Raw genomic sequence first — 16382 nt, 5'->3', positions numbered from 1 at the left:
CCACCATCCTATAAACATATCAGGTGAGAGATCTACCTTCATTTCTGGGATATTGTGTGTTGCAGAGCTGTTCAGCTAGTTGTAATTGTTACTCAGGGAGTTGTTATTACTGTTTGCTATCCATGCAATCTTATGTACAGGCAGCAATTTTACCATGTGCCTTCACTGATGACTGTAAATGTTATAGTCCATGCTATACTTTATACTTATACTTGCTATTTGTATTTTTGTAGTTTTAACAATCAATCAATCGTATATAGTCACATATGTATGACCTGTTGACCAATAAACAAGTTAGACTACAAAGAACAGTCCTCTTATTTGGAAGACAGGAATGGTTTATGCTGAATGTCAGACTGCACACTGTGTGAACGTGCATGAAGACAGAACAATCTGTAATAAACGTACCTGTCTGGGCTCCAGCAGTGTAGGGGCCGTTGTCCAGTTGCGGTTCTGCCACTTAGGGCTTATACTGCAAGTAGGTAGGGAAAGTGGGTTGGGTTCTAGTAAGGGACTCACTGTCCTTGAATGTCCTTATGTACACTATCATTACATAATACTTATTTTAATGCATATTTATTTCTTATCATCTACTCTACTACATATGCAAGGTCCTACTTGAATCTACCAACTGACCGCCAGAAACCCTAATAATGTTTTACCAATGACTGTCAATGTGACCTTCAGGGACTATTATCTAGCAACCTTATATGCACCAGGGCTTTCCCTGAAATCAAAGAATGTGCCAACTAAAGTAAAAATATGGATGAGCTCAGATGGCACTCACAGGGTTAACCTCATCCAAAAATACCACATATCAACATAATAACATGCGTACAGTATAGTGTAGTATAGGGTTCGACCGATATAGATTTTTTAGAGTCGATACCAATGACCGGTGAACTTTCAGGCCGATAGACGCTAATTTATACCGATATTCTGTGCATTTTCATTTTTTTTTTAATTGCTGTTACGGCTTTCACCACATAGATTTTTTATATATATATATATATATATATATATATTTTTTTTTTTTTTTAATAGTTTGGACTTTTCGGACGTGGCAATATGTGATATGTTTGTTTATTTATTTATTGTTTATATATTTTATATGTAAAATTGGGAAAGGGGGTGATTTATACTTAATATTTTGGTGTTTTTTTTACTTTTTATTTAATAAATATTTACCCCTTAGGGGCTAGAACCTGGAATATTTTAATCCCTTGTTCTATTCACCCTGCTAGAGCTCTATTAGGGTGAATAGGACTTTACACTGTCCCTGCTGCCCTGTGCATAGTACACACAGCAGTATGGAGCTTACCATGGCAGCCAGGGCTTCAGTAGCGTCCTGGCAGCTATGGTAACCGATCAGAGCCCCAAAATTACACTGCTGGGGCTCCAATCAGAAGCTGCCACTGCCACCAATTAGGAGGAGGGGAGGGGACCCTGTGGCCACTGCCACCAATGATACTGGGGGAGGGGGGTTGGGGGTTGCACTGCACCACCAATGATTTTAATACTGGGGGGTGGGGGAGGGGGCACTGCACCACTAATGATAATTAACGTTTAATACAGAAGGCAGGTTGGTCAGCGCAGAATCACATAGCCTGCACCCTGCCTCTGACAGGGAGCTGCGATCAGCGGCAGCAGTTAACCCCCCAGGTGCGGCTGATCGCAGCTTCCTTTCATATAGGCTGGGCACCGCCTCCTGTATTTCTATTAGACGTTAATTATCATTGGTGGCGCAGTGTGCCCGCCCCTCCACCTCCCGTCTCTCCTTATTGGCAGTGTGGCACAGGGGGAGGGAGAGAGTGACTCCTTCTCCCCTGTGCTGCTGAGGGAACATGAGCGTGCTGACAGCAGCGCGCTCATGTTCAGTGATCGCGTGCTGGTAGCATTATCGGTGTTATTGGCAAGGTTAGATGCTGATACTGATAACTTTGAACATCATGAATATCGGACGATAATATCGGTAACTCCGATAATCGGACGATCCCTAGTGTAGTATACCCACAAATTTGTGTCTGATATCCAGATTGTTGACCCATTACTATGCACGTAATAACGTATTAACTTGTCTGAAAGCATCCATGTGGTTCTGTTTACTCTGCCATCATATGCCCCAGACAACCCACTGGCTGAAAGAGATTAAAGGGATTGTCCAGGTTCAGGAAAAAAAGGGGCACTGGTAGAAAATTGCATAAAATAATAAAAGCAGTACTTCCCTATTAGTACTTACCTATTAGATCGCCATACGTTTCAGCACCTTTGCTCAGATGCTCCCTGCCACTGTTGTCACTTCTACACCCATGACCACTGCAGCCATCTGATTTCACCACTGAGGCTAGTGGTTGCAGCAGACTTGACATCACTCCTTCAAGTCAGTGCTGCTTCTTTTATTATTCTATACCCCACCATATTTTATTTCCCACCACTGTACAATTTTTTTCTTGACCCCGGACGTCCCCTTTAATTTTTAAAGATGATTAAAAACACATAAAAATATCCCTGTAACCAAATCTACATTCTAAGGGCCAGTGCCAGTAATCCAGAGGATTGCAACAATCTGACATTCTGCATACACCATATGGATCCCTCTGGAAGTCTGTGGATTTGGGTAATAATTTGATTTTAATCAGTGCAGTCATAAATTCTGTATGATCTGACCTTGAAATTGTATTGCTGTTCTGAGAATACTCCGCTCCATATAATCACTGGTATAGCCTACAGGTGATGATGGTGAATAGTATTATTGTGAAGATAATTACATTCTTACTAGTAAAAGCCCTCAGTATACTGCAGCTATCTGAAGACACAATGATTGTAGTATAAGGCAAAAAGTTTTACCTCCTCACTATAAAAGCCTATATTTTTATAAGTTCTTTTTACACTCTCCCTCGACTCATTTCCAAAGTAGTCCTGGATGTTAAAACCAAAGTCTTCTATAGCCTAGGGTTCATGTACCCTAAGGGGTACATGCCATGTCTCTAAGGGGACCATGCTGTGCTTTTAATGTGCAGTGCACTGTATGATCATAGCCTTGGGGATACGTTGATAGAATTTAAATTAGCATTACTCAGCTTAGAAATATAGGGAAATGCTGCTCTATAAGTCTTCACACAGCAGAGCTCCTTCAGCTGTCCCTCTTCCTCCAGAAATGACATAGTCATAAGTGAAGCTAATTTCCTAACCAGATAGTAGCGCTGCGGTCAAGGAGTCAGTAATGGATTTTTTAGCATTTCTAGTCACTATTTTGGTGGGCACCTTGCTCCCATCTTTTTAGCTTTGAAAGAAAAATACATCTAAGGAAGCTTTCCAGTGTGAAGAACCAGAGGTTCAGAGGAGAGTGACCAAGGTCCAGTAATGAAGGGAATGGGTGGACTGCAGGACCAGACAGGTTACCAAACTTGGGTTTGTTTAGTATGGAATAAAGACGGCTTAGGGGAGATCCACAATATAAAAATATCTGAATGCACAGTACAGAGATCTTTCTAATGATCATTTTATACCTGGGCCTGTAACCACGACAAGAGGACATCCTCCGCGGTGACGCTAGGGAGGCTCATCCCTGTCCCGCCTGCCATTGGCTGCTCCACCCCGACACCGGATGTTTTCATCAGTGTCCAGGGAAAAGCAGCAGCGGCAGTGCGAGGACCAGGAGCGGCACCGGGAGCGGGGTAAGTATATTCCCACGGAGGGGCCCGGCCATGGGGAGGCTGTTGTAGATACTGGATAACCCCTTTAAGGTTGGAGTAGTTGACATCTGCCTCATAGGGGTTTCTGTCTTCCTCTGGACCAACTCTTTTGGATTACAGGATGGACCTCTGTCTTTTTCCAGCCTTACCTTCTATGTAACTATGATTATGAACATTTTTGTTTAAAGGGATTATAGGGATTGGATAACCCCTTTAACTCCAGAGGCTCCATACAATACCAAGCCAAAAGGGTTGACAGACTTTTTGTTAGAAGGGCTTCTTAAAAATAAAGTGATAGCAGGGTGTCTGTTTGGATCCCCAGTGACCAGGAGAACCTGCCAGCAAGTGTTCATTCCCCTGCAATGCTACCCTAGGGGAAATGAAATATTACATGATGTCCATTCAAATCAATGGTAAGTCACTGTAATGCATGGATAGTCGTGATCCTCAAAAGAGAGAGTAGCAACTCTCCACTTCAGATAACCGATGACAGTCCTTAACAAGGGATTTCCCTCAATTAGTCCAGAACTGTACGGGGTATTTAAAACTGTTTTTCTAAACCAGAAAACTACTAAGAAACCCTAAGAAATGGTGACATGTTCCAGGGATCGACCAGTTCACCCACATGCCAAAGCATCACAGAATATATCATGCCATATGACTAACAGGAGCAATCTAATACAGCCGTCCACTGCTGCCGGTCTACCAGTGCTGAGAGGGGCATGCGGAGGACTCATCAACACAGATCCCGCTATGTTCTCTTATTGCTACTATAAGCCAGTTGGCAGAATATTGTTTCAGACGTTTGGCTAATAGGAGAACGGACTTGTCCTTGTAATATGCTGCCCTTACTTGGGGCAGTTGTAATACTTTAGGTTTTAATACTTTTCATTAAAATAGATTTTTTGTCCACAATAAACAGATCCTTAAAAAAAGGATAGCTTCCATGTGCATTCCGTATTCAACAGAAAGGGTTATTCTCATTTGCACATAGGACAAGAATAGGACCTGCAGTGAGATTCTCAGATCAGGCCCACAGATCCGTTAAAAAAAATATATATCCCCATTGACTTGTATGGGTCTGTGTGCTATCAGCTATATTTAAAATGTATGATACATTTTACCTACGCCAATACATTGTAGCAAACTATCAGAACAGAGAGATGTGAGGGTATGGCCACACATTCAGGTTCTTTGATGCAGTTTTTGAAGCCAAAACCAGGAGTGGATTAAAAAAAAGAGATGTTGTATCTGTCCTTACTTCTTTCTCTTCTTTTATCATCCAGTCCTGGTTTTGGCTTCAAAAACTGCATAAAAAACTTGAACGTGTGGCCGTACTCCGAGTATAACCTACGGTAAAGAGAGGGAGATTTTGCTTAATCCTTTGGCAAACTAGAATTTTAAGGTTCTGAAGACACTGTCAAGGAAATTCACAGAAAAGCCTTTGTTTTCCATCTTTTTATTCTTGGCCACTCATACTATAAACATATGAAAACACTTAGAAATGCTGCACGGCTGCGATGATGTCTATACTACTTCTGTATTACACATTGTCAGGATGAATACTGAGAACTATGAGGACACTTTATAGGCAGATCCAATGGACGAGGTAATAAATCTGTATTAATAATCATTATCATTCATTTATTTCCGAGTGATCGTAATGATCATTGGCCAATATTTATCCCTGATTGTGCAAACATTAAAATCACCATGTAGCAATACACATGTCACAATAAAAATGGCAGAATATATCCACGACGAGTGCAATCCATTAGGTATTTATAATGATTGTGTAAACCAATCTTTATTAGACTACTTTCACACTCGCGGTTGGTGCGGATCCTTCATGGATCTGCACAGATGGATCCGCAGCGATAATACAACCGCATGCATTCGTTCAGAACGGATCCGTTTGTATTATCTTTAACATTGTCAAAACTGATCCGTCTTGAACACCATCCGTTTTCTATTGTGCCAAATTGTTTCAGTGAAAACGGATCCGTCCCCATTGACTTACATTGTGTGTCAGGACTAATCCGTTTGGCTCAGTTTCGTCAGACGGACACCAAAACGCTGCAAGCCTCCTGGAGGTGGAACAGAGCCAAACTGATGCATTCTGAGCGGATCCTTTTCCATTTAGAATGCATTAGGGCAAAACTGATCCGTTTTGTAGCAAAATGGCTACACGTGAAGAAGTTATAATGTAAAAAGATATAACAGTAACATACGACCATTTTTTAAGGGGTTGTCCACATAATTAAAAGTTTCAAAAAATGACTCAGAACTAAAATAAAAAAATAAGTCGTACTCACTTTACCAATCCACCCGCTTCCCAGTCCTTCGCCAATCTCCGCGTCCTACTCAGCCAATCACTAGACAGTGGTGACCTGCTTTGGCCAATGATTGGCTGCAAAGTCATTTCCTATAAATTGTGCAGGACCAGGAAGAAGTAGAGACTGATAGAGGACTGGGAACCATCAGATTGGGGGGCAGGAGAACAGTAAGGAAAATATGACTTATTTAATTTTACACCATTCTGAGCCTTTTTGTTCTGCCAGACAACCCCTTTAAATCAATAGTACAACATCAAGGGGTTTGCATGTTTGGTTTTCCTCACTGTGGATTGTCATGTCACAAGTAACCCCTATCAAATCCCACAGCTAACGGGGTGGCCTTAAAGGGTTAATCTTGTCCCATGAAAAAATATACATTTAGCACCAGGATCTAAACACTTTTGCTATTGCATGTAATTAATAATTTAGTATAGCCGCTGTTATTCAATAAAATGTATCTGTCTAGCGCCACCTGCTGTTTCTTCCTTTCCTTATTTCTGTCCACCTTGCTGAGGTGGTCACACATGCTCAGTTCAGTCCTTCAACTGTCACCATCCCTATCTTCTGTTAGAAGCTGTGACAGTTGCAAGGGAGAAAAGGCACGTCACCCTGAGAAAGGACACATCCCCTGAGAAAGGACACATCCCCTGAGAAAGGACATACACCCTGAGAAAGGACACATCCCCTGAGAAAGGACACATCCCCTGAGAAAGGACACATCCCCTGAGAAAGGACATACACCATGAGAAAGGACATACACCCTGAGAAAGGACACATCCCCTGAGAAAGGACATACACTCTTAGAAAGGACACATCCCCTGAGAAAGGACATACACCCTGAGAAAGGACACATCCCCTGAGAAAGGACACATCCCCTGAGAAAGGACATACACCCTGAGAAAGGACATATCCCCTGAGAAAGGACATACACCCTGAGAAAGGACACATCCCCTGAGAAAGGACACATCCCCTGAGAAAGGACATACACCCTGAGAAAGGACATACACCCTGAGAAAGGACATACACCCTGAGAAAGGACATACACCCTGAGAAAGGACATACACCCTGAGAAAGGACACATCCCCTGAGAAAGGACATACACTCTTAGAAAGGACACATCCCCTGAGAAAGGACATACACCCTGAGAAAGGACATACACCCTGAGAAAGGACACATCCCCTGAGAAAGGACATACACCCTGAGAAAGGACACATCCCCTGAGAAAGGACACATCCCCCGAGAAAGGACATACACCCTGAGAAAGGACATACACCCTGAGAAAGGACACATCCCCTGAGAAAGGACATACAACATGAGAAAGGACATACACCCTGAGAAAGGACATACACCCCGAGAAAGGACATACACCCTGAGAAAGGACATACACCCTGAGAAAGGACACATCCCCTGAGAAAGGACATACAACATGAGAAAGGACATACACCCTGAGAAAGGACACATCCCCCGAGAAAGGACATACACCCTGAGAAAGGACATACACCCTGAGAAAGGACATACACCCTGAGAAAGGACATACACCCTGAGAAAGGACACATCCCCTGAGAAAGGACATACACCCTGAGAAAGGACACATCCCCTGAGCTTCCAAATCGAAATAAATCTAGAAAGGCAATTGGGGCAATGAATGGGGAGATCTCTGTACCTCAAATGGATCCAGATAGCTCCCCATTCATTGCCCTAATTGCTTTTCAGACATCATATAGTACATGACAAACTCTTTCTATCACAGCTAGAACCAGCCCTGTGCCTCACATGGATCCACAGATCTCTACATTCATTGCTCTGCTCAAGCTGATAGATCAGGGGGACGTGTTATTTCTGCTGCAGCTAAGGGCTGGTTCTTTGTTAGAAAGAGACTGCCATGTACTATATGGTGCCTGATTTTCATTGTTGACATTAATCAGGGCATAACGCTTTAACTATTTTGATACTGGTTAGAGATTTCCACAACCCATAATTATGCAACTGCAAGTGTCAGAAATGTATATTCGCATCTACAGGTCTATCCTTCATCTGGCTATAAAGTATCTGCTACCACCGTGTGACCATTAGAAAACGAGAACCACAGGAAGATGAAAGGGACAAATCAAAGTAAAGTCAACATTCTCTTGCCACATCCATAAGTGTATAAGTAATGTTAAAATGAGATAAATGTAAAAATAGACGTCCATTGAAAAAACAAAACCTGAAAACCCTGAAAAGCAATCAGCAAAACTGCAAAACCAGCTCAACAACGGAATGTAGAAGAGTCTCCTACATGAAAGCTAATACCTCTATTAGAAACACACTGAGCCTGCATGGAAAGCGCACCTTACATTAAATCTCCAGCAGATTTAGCCTGGAATAAACTCATCCAGCTCATCCCCATGTGAAAAGGCCACGCCGGGAACGAAAGGGTTGAAAAACAACATTAAAAATCACGCTCCAGAGGTGTATAATACAATGCCTTCCAATGAGACCGAGCATTATGTGGTTCTCAGTCTAGTCTTAAAGGCATATATTACCAAATATAAATATATATATATATATATATATACATATATATATATATATACACACACACACCGTATATATATATACGAACACCATATTTCCATATTTTTCTCAGAAGACTGGAGGGGGGGGGGGCACAGTGCATCCTATGAAGCAAATACTAATGAACGCTTTCATTATGGATACGCTCATTAGCACACAATAGGATCCAGGAGTGGTGAATATAGCTCTCCTTGTGCTGGCTGCACTCACTGCTCCCTGGTCTTCTCCGGCAGAAGACCCAGGAGTGGTGAGTACAGGAACAGCGCACTCCAGAGTGATCGGAGGTCTGATGAGGAATGGGGGTCTTATTTAGGGGTTTGATCTGAAGTCTGATGAAAAATATTTTTTTCTTATTTTTCTCTTCTAAAATTCTCAATCCTAGGTGGTCTAAGGCTACATTTACACTTGCAGCAGAGGATTCCGGCAGGCAGTTCCGGCAATCCGGACACAAACTGATGCGGATCCATCTGACAAATGCATTGAAATACCGGATCTGTCTCTCCGGTGCCATCCGGAAAAACGGATACAGTATTTATATTTATCACAGATTTAATGGTCTGCTCATGCGCGGACCGGAAGAACGGAACCATCGATGCGGCAATTGTAATGCCAGATCCGGCACTAATACATTTAAATGGAAATTAATGCAGGATCCGGCATTCCGGCAAGTGTTCAGGATTTTTAGCTGGAGAGAAAAATGCAGCATGCTGCGGTATATTCTCCGGACAAAAAAAGTAAGAGGGACTGAACTGATGCATCCTGAATGGAATGCTCTCCATTCAGAATGCATTAGGATAAAACTTTTTTCCGGTATTGAGCCCCTGTGACGGAAATCAATACCAGAAAACAAAAACGCTAGTGTGAAAGTACCCTTATGGTCTGGTGCGTCTTATAGTCCAAACAATATTGCATATATATATATATATATATATATATATAAAATGTATGACCCTATGCTTAAAAGCAACTTATGGCACACCGATAGGCACACAAATAGCTCTAGCAATCAAGAAGACTCTACTGGTGCAATCCCTCCATAATCTGAAGTATACATGATGCAGATTTCCATTGCTTGATACAATAATTATCCCTAATACTACTATTCCAATTAGGAAAGGGGGTAAACAATATCTACAACCAAAGAAACTCAATATATTGAACACAGACAAATACCAAACCAGTAGACGTTATAGCGATTCCCATTTTTTTCCACCATGAAGGAACCATTGTATAACAGGTGTAGCCCTAACCCCACCATAAACAACCTTGGATAGGTCAAGTATTTCAAAGTTCCCAACCATTGCTATTTTCTGGCTGTTGATTCATTTGTCTTCCTCTATATCAAATGTCTTTGAACAGACTGAAATCTTTTTGCCATTCTACCTCTAAAAGTGACGACTCTTGGTCCTCTTCCCGACCAGGTTCTAGAAAACACTGAGGTCCCTCTGTAGGTAGACACTGTGTTCCAGTATTATGGACCTTTCATTTCACATAAAACCATAGCCCATCTTAACAATAAGCATACGGCTGCCACCGTTTTTTGGGGGAGGTTTTGGGGCAGATTTGTTGCCGAAGTCAGAAGTGTATTTTAAAAGGAATCAGAAATATAAAGAGAGGATTTATAATTCTCCTTCCTGTTGGATCCACTTCTGACTTTGGCTGAAAATCCTGCAGGCAGATCAGCCTCAAAGCCTCCTCCAAACACCCCTGTCTGACCGTACCCTTACAATACCGTATGTTTTTCTAGCCTTGCAGTCTAGGTCACTCACTCACATGCATTATACAATATTGAAGTGTGACTTTATGGTATCCAACTGCCTAATGCGTTTTTATAAGAAGAAAACTAGGACAAGTCTGTGACTCAGCATTTGCTAGAGACATCCATATCGTCATCAATGAACCTAGAGATAAAACGTTTACCCGTATTGAGTAACACCTACTACCAATGTATTATCAATTCTCGGTGGTATCTATCACATTCCACAATCCTTATCACCATTGCTCAAGCAAACATATCAGCTTACGATTGTTCAGGTTGGGAAGCCAAGACAATTCTATGATCAATGGCAAAAATAATACTAACCGTATCATTATTATTATTACTATATGCTATCATTTGGCGCAGTTTTTGCCTGTCTAGTTATAACCAGGGCTGTGGAGTCGGTAGATAAATGCTCCGACTCCGACTCCTCAGTTTTTTGTACTTCCGACTCCGACTCCGACTCCCCGACTCCGACTCCTCTGTATTTAATATGTGAATGTATTTTATACATTCCTTGAAGGAAAGAAAGAAGTTCTTCTAAGCTCTTCTAGCACAGAGAGGTAGTTGGGCAGAAGCTTCTGCCTTCTCCTTTGTGTGCTGATCTTCTGCTGAAGATAGGGCAGTGGGAGGATCCAGGAAGGGACATTTATTTTAAAACATGATTTCCCTAGAAGAATCCCATAGTCATGTTTAAAGTTTAAGATAACATTCTGAGTTTACACGTTTTATAGCCTTAGGCTACTTTCACACTAGCGTTCGGAGCGGGTCCGTCTGATGTTTCATCAGACGGGATCCGCTCCTATAATGCAGACGTTTGCATCCGTTCAGAACGGATCCGACTGCATTATAACTTAGAAAAATGTTTAAGTGTGAAAGTAGCCTAAGCGGATCCGTTCAGACTTTACATTGAAAGTCAATGGGGGACGGATCCGCTTGAAGATTGAGCCATATGGTGTCATCTTCAAGCGGATCCGTCCCCATTGACTTCCATTATAAGTCTGGACGGATCCGCTCGCCTCCGCACGGCCAGGCGGACACCCGAACGCTGCAAGCAGCGTTCAGGTGTCCGCTCACTGAGCGGAGCGGAGGCTGAGCGCTGGCAGACGGATGCATTCTCAGTGGATCCGCCTCCACTGAGAATGCATTAGGGCCAGACGGCTGCGTTCAGGGCCGCTCGTGAGCCCCTTCAAACGGAGCTCACGAGCGGACACCTGAACGCAGGTGTGAAAGTAGCCTTAGCTGAATGACAGCAGTTTTTCCAATGGTTTACAGCTTTAGTCTTGAACTATTGACCCTCCATTCCCTTCACTTATACAAGTGTCTCTAGTCCTGCAAAACACATATTTACTTAATCCCTTATCAGTGAGAGGCTCGGTAAACCATGGGCATTGTGTTCCCTGTAACATCAGAACACAACACAATGGAAAGTATATGTATTGCCACTCCTAATTGTGCATTGCGTGCCATATAGTGAAGCATGCTTCTTCACATCACTGAACGTGTTCGTTTTGCGGTTACGTGAGGCGCTGCATGCATTGGCCTTTATTCTTACAGTAGAGAAGTCATTAATTATAACTGTTTATGAATTCGGACATTTAAACTTGCTTTTTTTTTTTTTTTTATTCCAATTTAAATTTAGTAGGAGTCGGAGTCGGAGTCGGTTCATTTTTTGCCGACTCCGACTCCGACTCCAGGTACCCAAAATTGACTCCGACTCCGACTCCTCGACTCCGACTCCGACTCCACAGCCCTGGTTATAACCCAGACAGTATTAATAAATATGTCCTATCTGGTCAGCTTTGACTCCTGGTCACTATACGAAGAGCATTTCTCCAGCAGTTCCTGTCTTCTGCTGGTCTTCAGGCTTCTTCTTGCTCAGAGCACATACTCGGACATAGAAACAATACTATTGTCCTTTACTATTTTCATATGTTTTTTGCTCGCCAAGTTCAAAGCATCATCCTTCGTTAATATCGCTAACATGAACCTGTCCTCGCCATAAATCACAAAAAGTAGAAATTCACAAAGCAAAAGGTACCAGATTTTTTACTAAAGTTGCTCCGAAGAACTGGAGTACATGTCATGCGCCAAATTTATTATGTATTTTAGATGTGTTTTATGCCCCATTTGCTTTGAAAAGTGCAAGTGGGGCTAAGTGGAGTCATACTATCCGCCACATTTACTAATGACCAAAAATATTGGCGTAAAGTAAGCCACAGGTGACATAAGGAAGAGAGAACGAATGTAGCAAAATGTGGCAATTTTTGGTGCAGTTTCTGCCTGTCTTGTTATAACCCGGAAAGTATTAATACAGTAAATATGTCTAATGGTCTTCTATAATGTCGACAGACCCTGTGGGTGCCAGGAAGCAACTAAAGCATTATTTTATATATACTGTATGTTCAGAACTGCAAATTCATATGTATGTCATTTATATTTGGAAGAGCTGAACGGATGACACAAATATGCGGGTAGCCTCAAAAGACGACCTGGCAGTATGCAGAAGCACAATAGATCTGGACGCCAAGAGTTAAAACCACTGCGACGAACCTTAGTAACAACAATACTAAACGCCTTCTGTACGGTATTTCCAGTGAGCGCTCCACCACATTAATAGCTCATCAAAAGATTAGGATCCCCAAAAGTTTCCAAAATGTTCCATCTATTATAAACAGCCCCATATTCACCTCCCTGCAAATCCCGCACTTAGTTAAATAAAAAACGATATTTATGTCATTGTCACTTTTAAACTCTACTTAACGTGAATTATTATGGACATTTATTAGCTGAACGCCTTCCAGGCCATATTTTTTTTTTCCTCCTCGACTTGATTTTAAGTGACTGCTCTGTAAAATAACAAACTGACAATCAAAAGCTGAGAAAGACGGTTAGCAGGTAGCATGTGGCACACTAAATACCGTGACTCATCCCCCAGCCATCCACACGCAGCAATCATCATAATAATAATGATAATGACAGGGATATCCCTGCCCTACACAAATACTGAAATCAACCTGTCGTTTCCAGGATAGGCAGACCTGCCTGCTGCCATCTGCCTTCCCGGGTTAAAGAAGCTGGTGGCAGCATATCACTGAATACAAGGCACCTGCAGCGGCGGGCACAGTGCACCCCATGTATATAGTATATAGGTTGGTGGCAGCATATCACTGAATACAAGGCACCTGCAGCGGCGGGCACAGTGCACCCCATGTATATAGTATATAGGTTGGTGGCAGCATATCACTGCATACAAGGCACCTGCAGCGGCGGGCACAGTGCACCCCATGTATATAGTATATAGGTTGGTGGCAGCATATCACTGAATACAAGGCATCTGCAGCGGCGGGCACAGTCCACCCCATGTATATAGTATATAGGTTGGTGGCAGCATATCACTGCATACAAGGCACCTGCAGCGGCGGGCACAGTGCACCCCATGTATATAGTATATAGGTTGGTGGCAGCATATCACTGAATACAAGGCATCTGCAGCGGCGGGCACAGTCCACCCCATGTATATAGTATATAGGTTGGTGGCAAGCATATCACTGCATACAAGGCACCTGCAGCGGCGGGCACAGTGCACCCCATGTATATAGTATATAGGTTGGTGGCAGCATATCACTGAATACAAGGCACCTGCAGCGGCGGGCACAGTGCACCCCATGTATATAGTATATAGGTTGGTGGCAGCATATCACTTAATACAAGGCACCTGCAGCGGCGGGCACAGTCCACCCCATGTATATAGTATATATTGGTTTGTGGCAGCATATCACTGCATACAAGGCACCTGCAGCGGCGGGCACAGTGCACCCCATGTATATAGTATATAGGTTGGTGGCAGCATATCACTGAATTCAAGGCACCTGCAGCGGCGGGCACAGTGCACCCCATGTATACAGGATAGAGGCTGGTGGTAGTATTCAATTGAAGACAAGGCACCTACAGCGGCGGGCACAGTGCACCCCATGTATACAGGATAGAGGCTGGCAGTAAAATACAACTGAAAACAAGGCACCTGCAGCGGCGGGCATGGTGCACCCTAAGTATACAGGATAGAGTCTGGTAGTAGTATGTGACTGAATACAAGGCACCTGCAGCGGCGGGCACGGTGCACCCTAAGTATACAGGATAGAGTCTGGTGGTAGTATGTGACTGAATACAGGGCACCTGCAGCGGCAGGCACGGTGCACCCTAAGTATACAGAATAGAGTCTGGTGGTAGTATGTGACTGAAAACAAGGCACCTGCAGCGGCGGGCACGGTGCACCTCATGTATACAGGATAGAGGTTGGGGTAGTATATGACTGAATACAAGGCACCTGCAGCGGCGGGCACGGTGCACCTCATGTATACAGGATAGAGGTTGGGTTAGTATATGACTGAATACAAGGCACCTGCAGCGGCGGGCACGGTGCACATCATGTATACAGGATAGAGGTTGGTGGTAGTATATGACTGAATACAAGGCACCTGCAGCGGCGGGCACGGTGCACCCCATGTATACAGGATATTAGATATAGTATTAATTATTAGTCAAGTCACGCAATTCATTGTGAAAATCCTAACACCCCATCGAGCGATCAGTCCGATTAATGAGTCCCTTTATTATTCACACAATAGCCTCCGTGCGGGAACACCCTTATGCCAGCCAAATCTTACCAACCACATCTAATATCAACAAAGTTAAGCCAGACCAATGACACAATACAAAACTCACATGGATCATTAACTACTTAACAACCGGAAAGCAGGCACCGCACACTGCGACGGATGTGTAGCTGGGAACCTCCGCCAATTGGTCAAAACCAGCAAAGCGCTGCACAGCAAAAGGGTGAGACGATGGCAGCTGAGGGCACAAGCACCATGGAATAATAGGGCAGGTAGGTACACCGCTTGGCAGGCCCTGCAGATAACCAGCGCAGGTCCCTCATGCCAACATATGACAATCAGGATGCCCCCTCAAGAGAGGAGATGTAAGGCTATACCTATGTGCTGGCATGACTGGCACAAATCACACCATACTGGCATCCTGCAGAAAGGGAGAGGAGACCTGTGCCGGTTGCAGGGTGATCTGCCCATCTGCTACCCCATGGCAAGGCTGGTACACATGCACTCACCATACTGCGACTGGGGATGGGATTGCATGTGCTATCCTGCAGAAATCAGGAGCAGAGCCGGTCAGAGGATGAGCTGCCCATCTGCTACCCCCATGGCACGGCTGGCACCCGCAACACTCACCACACAGAACAGCCGGGAGCTGGAGGCGATCAGCACCATGCAATTGTCTCCTCACAGCCATCAGCCGCTGCAGCCGGGATGTCACCAAAGCATGCCCAGCACCCCCCACCCCAGGCGGGCTGCTAACCTCCAGTATCTCCGGTGACTAGTCCTGCTCTCAGCCGGCCGCCCCCCTTTATATGCTTCTCTCCTTCTTCTAATTAGGACTTGCCAGGTCCGGGAGAGAGAAGCCGAGACAGCAGCAGTCCCTGGAGGGGCGTGTGCGCGCTGCTCGTGCCTGCGCTGGACTCCGGCCCTGACACCTCCTCCGGGGGCGCGTGCGCGCGCTCTGCCGCTGCTCTGCTGCTGTGTGAGTGGCGGGGGCGCGCCTGCACGCAGGTCTCCCTGTCACTGTCCCTCCGCTGTGTACATGAGAGGGACACATGGCTCCTGCTGCTCCAATATTCGGCTAAAATAAAATTATCCCAGGTCTTAGTCCTCTAATTCCCCTGAGAAAAGGAAGCCGGCTACCTGCCAGTTACATATCTCACACGTTAAGAGCTCACCTCAAATTCACGCGTTTTTTTTTACCTCAGCCAAAGAAAATAACTTGTTTTCTGAGGCAAATGCATTGAAATATGTGGCATTAATGGCACAATACTGTATATAGGCCCCTTACGCTCCTGCATTTTTTCTATACCACATGCGTTTTTGAGGGAAACTATACACACAAATTTGGTCAGGCGTTTTTTTTTTTTTTTGCTCACTGGAAAAATGCCATGGAAAACACTTTTTTTTTTCCACAGCTTGT

General features: G+C 43.9%; 1 protein-coding gene across 3 annotated transcripts in view; it reads right to left on the bottom strand.

Moving 5' to 3' along the window:
* The window catches only part of PLCB4 (phospholipase C beta 4), a 349218-nt gene extending 333345 nt beyond the window's left edge, over positions 1 to 15873 (bottom strand). For 2 of the 3 annotated variants that reach the window (XM_044288724.1, XM_044288726.1), the window contains exon 1: positions 15720 to 15873. The gene's annotated coding sequence lies outside the window, so the exon portion shown is untranslated. Of the gene's footprint in view, positions 1 to 15592; positions 15697 to 15719 lie in introns of those variants that run through there. The other variant, XM_044288725.1, reaches the window with a different exon arrangement.
* Between the last annotated feature and the right edge of the window lie 509 nt (positions 15874 to 16382).

The sequence above is a fragment of the Bufo gargarizans genome, chromosome 4, assembly GCF_014858855.1.
Source record: "Bufo gargarizans isolate SCDJY-AF-19 chromosome 4, ASM1485885v1, whole genome shotgun sequence".
In the NCBI taxonomy this organism is placed as follows: Eukaryota; Metazoa; Chordata; class Amphibia; order Anura; family Bufonidae; genus Bufo; species Bufo gargarizans.
Note: the sequence above shows the minus strand (reverse complement) of the source record. Positions and strands in the feature narration are given on the sequence as shown.